General features: G+C 44.2%; 1 protein-coding gene across 8 annotated transcripts in view; it reads left to right on the top strand.

The window, feature by feature from the left end:
* Positions 1–293: 293 nt before the first annotated feature.
* ZMYM2 (zinc finger MYM-type containing 2) overlaps positions 294–11,742 on the top strand; it is an 87,390-nt gene continuing 75,941 nt past the window's right edge. For 7 of the 8 annotated variants that reach the window (XM_054654150.2, XM_054654142.2, XM_077173901.1 and 4 more), the window contains exon 1: positions 294–451. The gene's annotated coding sequence lies outside the window, so the exon portion shown is untranslated. Of the gene's footprint in view, positions 452–1,465; positions 1,524–11,742 lie in introns of all 8 variants that reach the window. The other variant, XM_077173903.1, reaches the window with a different exon arrangement.

Genomic DNA, 11,742 nt, shown 5'->3' with positions numbered 1-11,742 from the left:
GGCTCGGCGGCACCGAGAACTTCTGCAAGTTGCCGCTGTCTAACAGCGGCGCAGGGAGCGACAACGCAACCCTGGGGCACGGGTAACGAGCCGGTCGGTGGGCAACGATCCGGGTTCCTCAAACCTGATGGATCAAAGTGGGAAGAACCCCAAGCATGGCCAGGAGGAAGATTGGCAGTTTATAGGGTCAACCGGCTGCGGGCGGCTCTGATGGATGGGCGGCGCACCCACTCGGCTAGCCCAGCGCCAGAGCCCGCCCTCTGGGAAAGCCAATGCCGGGGCAGGGAGGCGGATCTCCCCGAGCTCCCTTGGCCCGGTTCCTCCTCCCCTTCGCCAGCAGCTGCGCTTCGCCCGGGACTGGACCGAGTTAGAGTTGAGGCGCCGGAGGAGTAGCGCAGAGTGCGTGCGTCCCCCGCGGGGGGGTTCGTGCCCGCAGGCGGTGGGGAGCCGGGTAAGGCGGGGGCGCGGGGCGCTGCGCCTCACTGGGGCGGGCTGGCGGGGGGCTGGCGGCGCTCAGCTGCCCCCAGGGCGGGGATGGGAGAGCAGCCGCCGTGCCTCCCAGCTACCCGGCCGAAGTACCCCGCGGTGTCGCTGCCGCGCCGCCACCTCTGGCGGCAGGGGCGCGGGTGGCACCAGGGGCAGTCCCGCGCATAACCATCGCGCCATGGAGGGGGGCGGTGGGGAAAAATGGGGGGCGCCCGGGGGCAGCCCCGAAGGGGGGGGCAGGGGTATTTGGGGGAAGGGCCGGGTCTGCTCTAGCGCCTCCTATTTTAACTCTCTCCCTCCCTTCCCCGCCGGGCCCTCGGCTGTTGTTCTGCCCCGGTGCCTCCCCCACCCACCACCCTCGCAGCCCCCCCCGCCTGTACCTCCCTCCCCTCCTCTCCCCTCCCCTGCCCGGCGCTCCGCGGCTCCCCTCCCGTATTGTTCGGCTGGGTCCCTCTAATGGCGGACAGGAGGCGGTAGTGCTGCTGGCCGACTGCAGGGGGGCAAACCCGAGACCAGGGGCAACTGCCGCGCCAGCGGGCGGGGGGCGCGGGCGCTCGCCTGGCGCCGGGGCCGTGCCGCTGAGGGCCCCGCGGTTCCTCCGGGCGCCGGTTCAGGGCTGATAGGGCAAGTTCGCAGGTAATACTCGCTGTTCCCCACCGTAGGTGCCACCGCTGCCCTGTCCCCCACACTCGCGGTGAAAGCCCTCGGTGTGGCGGCGCCCGGGAAGGGCTCCTTGTCCCTCCTTCTTTCAGCGGGGACAAGCTGCGTGGGTGTGCCGTGAGGTATACCCACCGCCCCCGGCGAGGGCAGTGGATTTATTTGTTTGTTTATTTATTTATTTATTTATTTGAAAGATTGCGATTAAAGGGAAGTGGTGAGTGATGCAGGCAGTACCTGCCCTGGCCAGACGATGGAAACGCTCCTTGGGGGCGCTGCCTGATCCTCGCTGCCCCGTGTTAACCCCGTGTCTTTCCCTTAGGCTCCAGCCCAGTTTGGTGCAGCCTTGGCAGCGACCAACAAGGAGAGGGAGCTCCATTGTGAGTGCTATTTGTGTATCTGTTTCTGCCTTGGCTAGACCTGCTTCCAGCGGGCTTCAGCCATTCCCCCCGCCCCGTATTCTCCGGGGGCAGGGGTGAATGAGGTCCCTCTAGGGCTGGGTGGGGAAATTCCTGGGATCAGTAGCTGCTGCCCTGGGGCGAAGCCCCAGTAATGGCTGTGAGGCGGCTCCTCCTCGCGGAGTGGGCGCTGCTGCTGCAGACACCGCTCCTGCAATACCAACTCCGGCAGGCAGACGACGGGCTGCTGCCGCTGCTCACGTTACCCGGCTCGGGAGGGAGGAGGAGGAGGAGGGCATATTTCGGGTGCCCTCTAGAGTTCTGGAGCGTGTATGAAAATCCGTGACAAGACACCTTCAGCCATCTTGAATTTTCTCCCCCCCCATTGCTCGAATCACGTGTCCCCCGTATCATCTCGAAGCTAAGAAGAGGCATGGGAGGTTTAAAATCACCCAGCAGTTTGCCATGGAGAAGCGTGCTCCATCGTCTCTGTGCATTCACACTAGTTCTCTACACCCGTAGATTTGTTTGGGTGGTTTTGTTGGGTTCCTTGGCTGGGCTTCTGAGCCAGCTTTGTCCCTTCCCCAGGAAGCTAGAGGACATTGGGGAAACCCACAGGTTCCCAATAGCGAGCATTTTTGGTGTTCTGTTTGCGTGGGATTTTCAGAGCAGATTTTGATCTCTGTTGGGTGTTAGGTTGGCTAAGGAGAGGCTTGTTGCCAATCCCTGTGGGTAGGGCTGGGACATAACTTAACTCTATTTTCTGTCCTTGTTAATACTGGGGCTGTTTTTTAGCTGCGCGGGGGATTCCGAGATCGCCAAGTAGCGCAGGGAAGGAGCGAGCGAGGCTGCGGGCGCACGGGAGAGGCTCGGAGCTGCCGCGGCGGGCCCGGGCGCGGTGCGCGGGCTGCGCCGCCAGAGGCGCCGGCGGGCAGCGCGGCGGCTCCGCTGGGAACGTGCAGCCCGAGAACAAAACAAAAAGGCAGCGCCTCTCTTGCCTTCTGGGTCTCTCGCTTGGGTACAGCACGGATTCAGGTGGTGCGGTCTTTCCCACCACTCGTATCTTGAATTATTTTTCCACTCTCTTGTCTCTGTCCTTTGCTGTTTTACGTGGTAGATTTTTCAGATTTGCAGAGCTTGCAACTTTCTTTGTCACTTTTTGGTGGCTATACAAAGAATGAGTGGTTCGCTGCAAACCTCACTGCTTAGGATGAGGCCATCAGATCTGTATTTATTCTGGGCATCTAAAATTATGGACCGCATCAAAGACTTGTAAGAGTTTACATTACATGGCATGTTATCTTTAATAAAGTTGTCTGTTCCAACCCTTGACTTGCTACAGCAGTTTAACATTTTTAATAATAATTTTTTAACTCTTATCATATCTTGGATGCAAGGCTACCATCTAACTTTACTTCTGATTCATTCATTATGCATTCCAGTCTAACAGCTGTTCTGTTTTTTTCCTGATGATCCTTCATGTCAAAAAAAGTTACTTCTAGGAGCAATCAAGGCAAATGATGCTTTGGAAGGAGGGGGACTGTTGTGTACTGGTGCTAGTTTGACAAAAATTATTGCAGCTTTGTGTGGCTGCTTATGAAAAGATGAGAATACTGCCAAGAACAGCCATATAGCTAAGATTCAGTAAGCCTTTGTAAGACTTAAATAAATGTCTTGCACAAAAGCATCCTGGTAGGTGGCACATTGTCCTCCTCCAGCTGTGAGGATGGTGGTACAGCCTTCTTATGGCATGTGATAGGACCATGCTGTTCTGGGAGGGAATGTATTTGGTGCTTACTGCTGCAAGGTCATCTCTAGCAACCAAACTCATCAGCCATGTTATTTGGTGGTTAAACTAAGTAACTTGTTTTAATAGAAGTCTCTCTTAATTAGAGCAATAAATTCACTTTATTATCTACGAAATTGGCTTTATATTGTTATTAATCCTCTTTGACTTCAAATATATGATTGCATTCTACTGTTGCTTACCCTGTAATAACATGCTAAGAGGGATTTGCATCAGCAAGAATGTCAAAGTGGCAGTGGAAGAATGAAAGCAAGTTTCTCTGTCTTTTGTAGAGCTTGTTCAAGTATGTACAGAAAGATGTGGTACAAAGCTGGTACAATGTCTTCCAGATTTTTGCTGGGGTTGTTTGGTTTGGGTTTTGGCTTTTTTGGTCCTGCAGAAGCATGAATCGTCTTGTGGTGTTTGAGAAGTTTTCATTTTGGTTTTGAGGACTAAGTACAGAATTACTCAAGTTCTGTCACATTGTTTGAGTTTGCACTCAATTGGCGTACCCTGCAACAAAAGCAGTATGGGGGGGTTCTGTTAAGAACCTGTATCAAGAATTGTTGCTAATGGAAAATTCACTGTTCACGGAGAACTGTTTATTTTTCCATCACAATTAACAATGAACTCAACCAATTTGTGTAAATGGATTGGAATTTGAAGTTCACAGGAGTTCAAAAGACTGCTCAGGTGTTCAGTGTGAGTTGTTTGAGGTAATACTTGCCTCATGAGGGCCTTAAAAGCCCCCTATGTTGCAGTGGAGTTTTGTGTCCATTGAAATTGTGTTTAACTCTGGAGCTGAAAGTGTTTTCTTTTCAACTTCTTCTTAACTTTGTTTCAGTGGTGTAATCTTAGTAGTTGAATGCTCTTGTGGCTAAGTGTGTTGCTTGCTTACATATTGAAGTTCCAACGAAGCTTAGCTTGTATCCCATATTTATAGCTTGCCCTATGTGCTGCTGGCTTTTACGGCTGGCAGTACATGAGAACTTGATGTATGAACAATTTACTCAGTTTAGATGTTACTATTTACCTTCTTCATTTTGTACCAAGATTTGCAAGTTTGTGAGATAGTGTTTTGTACTTCTAAGAGAAATTTTTGGTAGAAGAAAGAAGTTTGAGACTTCTGGAATGAAGTTGCATGTTACGGCTTCTTCAGTTGGGACTTTCACTATATTGATTTTATATCATAGTTTTTCAGCTGCACAGTGAATTATCCCAGCTCTCCTGTGTTGCCCATGCTGTATGTATTGGTGTAAATGCACTTTATTGGGACTATTTATGCTGCCACCTATTTTGGGAGAGAAGTGCTGATTCATATGTGACTGTTCTCAGGTGTTTCTGTGGTTTCTAATGCACAGTCAAGCTTTGCATCTTTGCTGTCATGTGAATCTCCATCCCTTACCCCCTACTCAGATGGTTAAGCAGCATTCATTGCTGCTGTGGTTGGCTCCATAGAATACAATCTTGTGTGTACCCAGGTGGCCAAGAAGGCCGATGGCATCCTGGCCTGGATCAGCCAGGTGTGGCCAGCAGGAGCAGGGCAGTGACCGTCCCCCTGTACCCAGCACTGCTGAGGCCACAGCTCCAATGCTGTGCTCAGTTCTGGGCCCCTCAGTGCAAGAGAGACATTGAGGGGCTGGAGCGTGTCCAGGGAAGGGCAACGGAGCTGGGGAAGGCTCTGGAGCACAAGTGCTGTGAGGAGCAGCTGAGGGAGCTGGGGGTGTTCAGCCTGGAGAAAAGGAGGCTCAGGGGGACCTCATCACTCTCTGCAGCTGCCTGACAGGAGGGTGCAGCCAGGTGGGGTCAGCCTCTTCTGCCAGGCAACAAGTGACAGGATAAGATGGCCTCAAGTTACACCAGGGGAGGTTTAGATTGGTTGTTTGGGAATTTTTTTTCCACTGGAAGGGTTGTCAAGCATAGAAATATGCTGCCCAAGAAAGTGGTGGAGTTGCCACCCCTGAAAGTAATTAGAAGATGTGTGTGAAGCGTAGGGACATCATTTAGTGGTGAACATGGTGATGCCGGTTTAATGGTTGGACTTGATCTTAATTGTGTTTTCCAACCTAAATGACTCCATGATTTCAATGCCACTTTATTATACTTAAATGATTTTTACAGTTGAAAACTTTTCTTTTCTGTTAACTTCCAGAAGTTAGGAATTTTATATGTATTCTGTGGAACTCAATGCCACTAGAGTTCAATAAGACACACACACACACACACACACACTAAGAGTTTGATTATATGTGTGTATGTATGAGAACATCAACAGTTGTAGTAGATGAGATCAGTGACTGTCCTTTATAGACAGTCTCATCCCTTCACCTGGACTATCTCTTGGACTGGACATGTCAATGATGAAAGTTGTTTTCTTGCTCTGGTTTGCTATCAGAAGAAAATTATTTCAATCAATAGTTATAGTACAGATTTTATTAGTCCAACATAAGTGAAATCTACAGCGATTGTTAATTTTTGTGTTCTAGTGACAAGATTGCCACCAACATATTTTTTCAAATTTTTCTTGATTCAGAGGGCATTTGTATTTCCTAAGTTTGTTGTCATGCTTAAATCCTTAATTTTTGTCCATGTTTCCTAAATTTTTTGGGATTAGCTTTACCATAACTTCTTTCTCTGCCCCTTTCTCACCATCAGCTATTATGAGAATAATCTTGTAGGTGTAGCAGCGACTCATCACAGAGGTCAGGTGCAGAAGCAAGTGGTCATTGATCTTAGCAGAGTAGCTGCAATACTGATTTGAAACACTCAGGCATTGTCAGTGTTCTAGCCAGCCATACTGAGTGTCAGTAGCACAAGAGGATTTGGGTTGGGTTTGTGTGGGTTTTTTAAGTTTGTCTGAGATGAGACTACTTAATGCTGTTTGCTGTCATGCAAAACTATGTGTTTGGGTATCTAAAAAATATAAGGTGTAATATGTTGCTTCTTTATTTAAAAGGTTTATGAACTTTATTGTACAGCTTGTTTTACCCTTACAAGACTATCAGACTCCTTCAGTTAGCATTGCTGTAGCTTCCAAAGGCTGTAATAGTGACATTTGTCCCTAGTGCTGTACAGAAGTCTGTTCAGACATAGTCCCTGCTCATCAGCTTTATCCCCCAACGCATGCTAAGCAGGATGTCATCTCAGTTCCACCTTTCCCCCATGGAATAGTTTGTACAGTAGCCATCTATGCTTGGGCACATGCTGCCACTTGGGCACTGATGGGGACAGCAGCTGCTTTGAACCAGAGCTACTGATGTAGCTACTGATGTAGCTTCTGCTGGGCCAGACCATTAGGAGAGATAAGTGGCATTATGGAAGAGTTTGTCTTGTGTTTGTGTTGGTTTCTACATTTAGTTTCCTCTAATCTTTTGCTGTGAAAGATGGTATTGAAGAAGATAGAAAATCATGCACATAGAATTGTATGGGTTATGCCAAATTTTACTAATTGAGGGCTGCTTACAGCTCACAGTCTGCCCAAGAAATATGGACATCTTTGTTTTCCTCCTGCAGGCTTTTGTTGAAAGTGTACTGGCATGTTACCTTTGTTTAGGCTCTTCTGTGCAATGCAGCCATACTGAACATTAAAAAAGTTAATTCGTTTGAATTAACTCATAATGCAACTGTGCTATTTTTTTCTTTTGTTTTTTGTTTTCCTCTCTCGTTGAAAGTAGCCTTGGTAGAAACCTTACTTCTTTTTGGAGTTCCTTTTCCTTTGATCTGTGTAAGATCTTTCCAGCTTGGTATTTACTCCTAATACTACATCAGATTTCTCTAAAAGTCGTATTGTTCATCTCATTCATAAACTCAGCTGTCACACCTGTATGGATGACCTTCAAGTCTCTCTCTCTTCCAGACTTGCTGCCCTCTAAACTCGCTAAATCTCTGCATGTGCTTTTGACTTCTCCTTGTAGATGTCTGACCTTTAGCTGAGGCTGCTATTGCAAAGGAAAACTCTCTGTGCTGTTGCTTGTAGACAGCAGTGTCATGAGGTCTTTGGGTCTAGCCCTGGTTTTAGACATAGCACACACTCTTCTAACAAAGACTGTAGATTTCTCCCACATATTAAGTGGTGTCTTAACTGTTAATCAGCAATTAGGTGTTTGTTATTTAGTTGTGTTAAAAATCACATGAGTACAAGATCATGCTTTGACCTCTGTATTGTGTGGTAACAATTTTTCTTAAAAGATCTGATAAGAATGATCCTGCTCTGTGGATATGGACTCAGAATCCTATACCAGAGTGCTTTCCTGGACTTCTGACTGTCCAGTCTTTTTGCCTTTTTGCATTTTATGGTGGTAAAACCAACAGGTTTTACTTAGCTTTAATTCAGTGTTGGGATTTAACTGTGAAAGGTACTATCTGTTTTTTGTTGTTAATGAGGTTGTAAGAGCTGTTTAGGAAGTGACATCATGGGCAGTTAAACAATTTCATTCATTCTCCTGTGATGCTTCTCATACTTGGAGAAATTCTGCATGTGCACCCTTACAAGCAAGCCAGTTGCAACCTGTTAATGCAAAAGAACCTGACTTTAGGAAATAAAGCCTACTGAAAACAAACCCCAACCACCACCTTTCCTGTCACCCTGGGACTCAAACACACCATCCTTAGAACAAGAACTAATTGTAACCATTGTTTATGGTGGTGCTGTTTCCTTGTATTCTCATTTTTGTCTCTCTCCATCTGTTGCCCCTTATGTTTAGATTGTTTGCTCTTTGAACAGTTTTACTCTGTGTTTGCACAGTGGCTAGCATGATGTGGTCTGCAGCTTTGGCTCCTGGGAGTCTGTGATAACAGTTGTGATCTGTGGGTGTGGTATTGGTGTCTTTTTTTAATTTTTTTTGTGTGTGTGTATGGAATAGGGGAGAAGAGTAGTGTTCTGTTATACCTGAGATAATGTTGTCGTTTTGTTTGAGCAACAATTGATTGTTAATACACCAATCTATAAATGTTTAAGATTCTTATTAAGCTGACAGAATTTACCAGACATCCTTTTAGTTTATAACTAGTGTTTGCACATGTGCATATTTGGGATTTTGTTTATTATGATAATAATTAGTAGTAGTAGTAGTTTTTCTTGTAAGGGTGGTTATGTTTTTTGAAAAAAAAATTAATTCAGGAAATGATGTTTTGTTCTGGTAGGTGGTGCCTTGTTAAGGAAGCCAAGTAATATCTAGAGAGACCAGGTAAGAAGTCCTTTGTAATCCATGTAATAAACAAAGAAATCACAATTTAGAAATGAAGGAAAATGGAGAGCACAACAAAGGTGGTTTGTTTTTTTACCACTAGCAAAAGGTGGATGTTTGCCATCATCACTGTGTTTGACCATCGTTATGTATACTTCTATCCAAAGAATTAACAAATAGAAATACTGAGATGGTCTGACTAATACTGTGTATAGTACAGTACTGATCTGCACTAAATTCAACGAAATTTAAATTACTAAAAAATACTTTTTTTAGTAATTTAAAAGAACCATAACACAAGAAGATACACAAGAAATGTTTGGAGAAGATACACAAGAATTACTTAAGAAGGTCTGTTCCTCAATAAAAGAGAATAGATTACAGTGTGACTTAATCCTGCTCTAGGAAAGATGGTGCACCCAGTAACATGGTAGATAATTGGGTGTGCTTCCTTCATCTCCCTTTCCATCTCCAGTGTTAAAAGATGAATTTCTGAGTGTCAGTTACTGCCTGAACAGTACAAAATCAAACAGGGAACAGTGTGTAGCCTTTCAGCAGGTACAAGAACTAGAAGGTGGAATAGCTTATTGAGGCATCGCTTTCTTCTTTTTAGACAAAAGTTTATAGAGGATTTGAAAAGCTCCCTGCTAGGAAAGTTAATAGTTTTTGGGTTTTTTTTAAGGCTCAGACTATACTTCCAGTTGCATATGTAGATTCAAAAGATGAAATACTGGCTTAAGACAAATAGTACTTTGAATATTTTTCATGGGTTTAAATTGAATGTATATATCCTTGGTTTTATGACCATTTAAACCAAACTAATTTAGGTTTGTCATTGTCCTTTCCTGTTTGTACCAACATCAGCCTTTTCTGGCTTTTTTGATTGTTTTACGTTTTCAGTTTTGGGAGTCAGTTTAGGTCCATGAATCATCACAATGAAATTTGGGGATGAGGAGCTATGTAGGTGTAGAGTATTTGCTCTTGTTTTTTTTTTTGTATTTCCACTTTCTACCATCTTAGCTCCCATGATGGACTGACTGGCTGTTAGAATCCTTAAACAGCTAGGGAGAAAGGGGAAAGGAATACGAATTCAAAACCACAGTAGTCCTGTCCAGGACTGGATGTGGTTTGTAGTTGTGTAACTGTGGCCTTAATGAATACAGTATACATCTTATTTAAAAATAAGACTACCTTTTACACTTTAAAGCAGTTGGATAACCTGGAGTCTTGATTGCATAATGTAACTTGCAGCCAGCCAGTGCAGCTGTGAAAACCTATCATACTTGCCTTGCTGACCAGATCTATTCTTGCCTTGGATTCCGTTTCCCGTCAACCTTACCTCATATGGAACTTGAACTGTTTTGTGGCTGGTTTTTTAGTTTGATCTTCTCCCACTTCTTTTTCTATCTCATTTTGTTTGTGGTGATAAGTTTTTCTTTCCTTTGTTACACTGTAGCTTCATTGTCTGATTACTTGGTCTTAGTCCACATGGGTTTCCCTCCTACATACAGCATATTAACTTACTCTTTTAAATTCAGTTTTCTTTGTTCTGAATTACTTGATGCATTGAATACGAATCACTGCAAGTAAACTGTGTTGAAGAAGCTTGTCCATACCAGGCCCAAAATACTAGGTTGTTAGCCAATACTTGATTATTTCTCAGGGATGAAAAATCTGTTTGAGGCTATTAGCTGATGTTATTTATGCTAAAGGCAAAGAAAATGCTCTGTCTTCAAACTTGTTCATTTGCAGACTTTGGCATGACAGTTTTTCCTCTTTCTAAGCATATGCAAAAATAAAGTATTTTAGAAGCATTAGTCAAAAAGATTTGTGCAGTAAGGCACTGAGAAGTGGTGTGCCATTAGGCATGGATGCTAGTTAACCATACAGAGCTACTTGTTCATGGGTTATACATGATATGAGTGTAGACTGAATACTAGTTTAAAATAAAAATGAAAAAATCCCAACCAATTAAGAAGAAGCACTAATGAAGAATAGTGTTAAAAGTCCGTATGGTTAGTTAAAAAGTGTCTTCATTTCCAGAATGTTTGAGAATAGTACCATTTGGGCACTAATAGGATAGAAGACAGCTTTAGCTAGTCCTGGTGAACAGCAAGTTAAACATGAATAGTGCACCCTAGCAGGATTGAATGTAAGCAGCATACTGGACTGAAATCAGCAAGGTGGTAGCCAGCAGTTTAAAGAAAGTGATTGTTCTGCAGTGTCTTATACTGGGAGAACCCATCTACAGTGTTTAGTCTGGTTTTGGTTAGACTATGTCCTAATGAAGATAGGGATATTCTAGAGTAAGCCCGGTGTAACACCAGGGTGATTGAACACATAACAAAGGAAAAGCTGAGAAAGAGGGTTGTGTTCAGTCTAAAGAGAAGGCTGAAGGGACAGGTTACTGCTGTTTTCAACTAATTAGTGGGAAAATAGAGAAAAGACAAAGCCAAGCTCTTCTCTGAGAAGAGCTTTTGGTAGAATAGCAGGTAATAGGCATGAGTAACAACAGGGGTAACAATTGTGCATAGCTAAGATAATCAAACATTGGGAAATTCTTGCTCTTGAGATTTCTGTTCTTTCTGGTCTCTAGTTACTTGTTCACATTTGGTTGGTTTACATATGATTGGCTGTACATCCAAATTTTTGTAACTTGACAAATTTGAAAGATAATGTGCTATTTGTGCATACCAGGCTTTTTTTTAAATGCTAACAAAAGCTAGGGACTTCATAGATTTGAATTCTCAGTTACTCTTGGCTCTACATGGAGCAATGAAGATTAAGGCATGTTTTTGCAATGTGTGCTCTGACCCACTGACACCAATGGCCTGTGTTCTATTGCTCAGACCTGACATCTAAATAAATTTACTGTTCCTGGGTCTCTTTCTGATCTAGTCATTCAGTATTTGTTTTTCCTATTAAGTGTTGCATTTTTTTAAAGTTAAGATCCATCAAATAACAACTTGACTCTTTTCATGCTGTATTAATGCCACTTTATTTTTCAGGATTTTACATGTCCTTTTCCTGTGTTCATATCTCTGGCATAGTGTTTCTCTATTGTTTCTGTATTCCCTTTCCACTTAGCCATCTTTCAAGTCTGTTGCTGTGGTCTAGTGTTGCCTATTTTCTGGAAATAGACACACGCTTGGATATAAGTAATAGATAAGCATTTTATTGCAGGTCCTTTGTTTTTCTCTCTTGTTTTACCTTTCTATTCTATTTATAA

This window comes from Agelaius phoeniceus, chromosome 2 (genome assembly GCF_051311805.1).
Source record: "Agelaius phoeniceus isolate bAgePho1 chromosome 2, bAgePho1.hap1, whole genome shotgun sequence".
Classification (NCBI taxonomy): Eukaryota; Metazoa; Chordata; class Aves; order Passeriformes; family Icteridae; genus Agelaius; species Agelaius phoeniceus.
The sequence above is the reverse complement of the archived record's forward strand: the minus strand, read 5'-3'. Positions and strand labels throughout refer to the sequence as shown.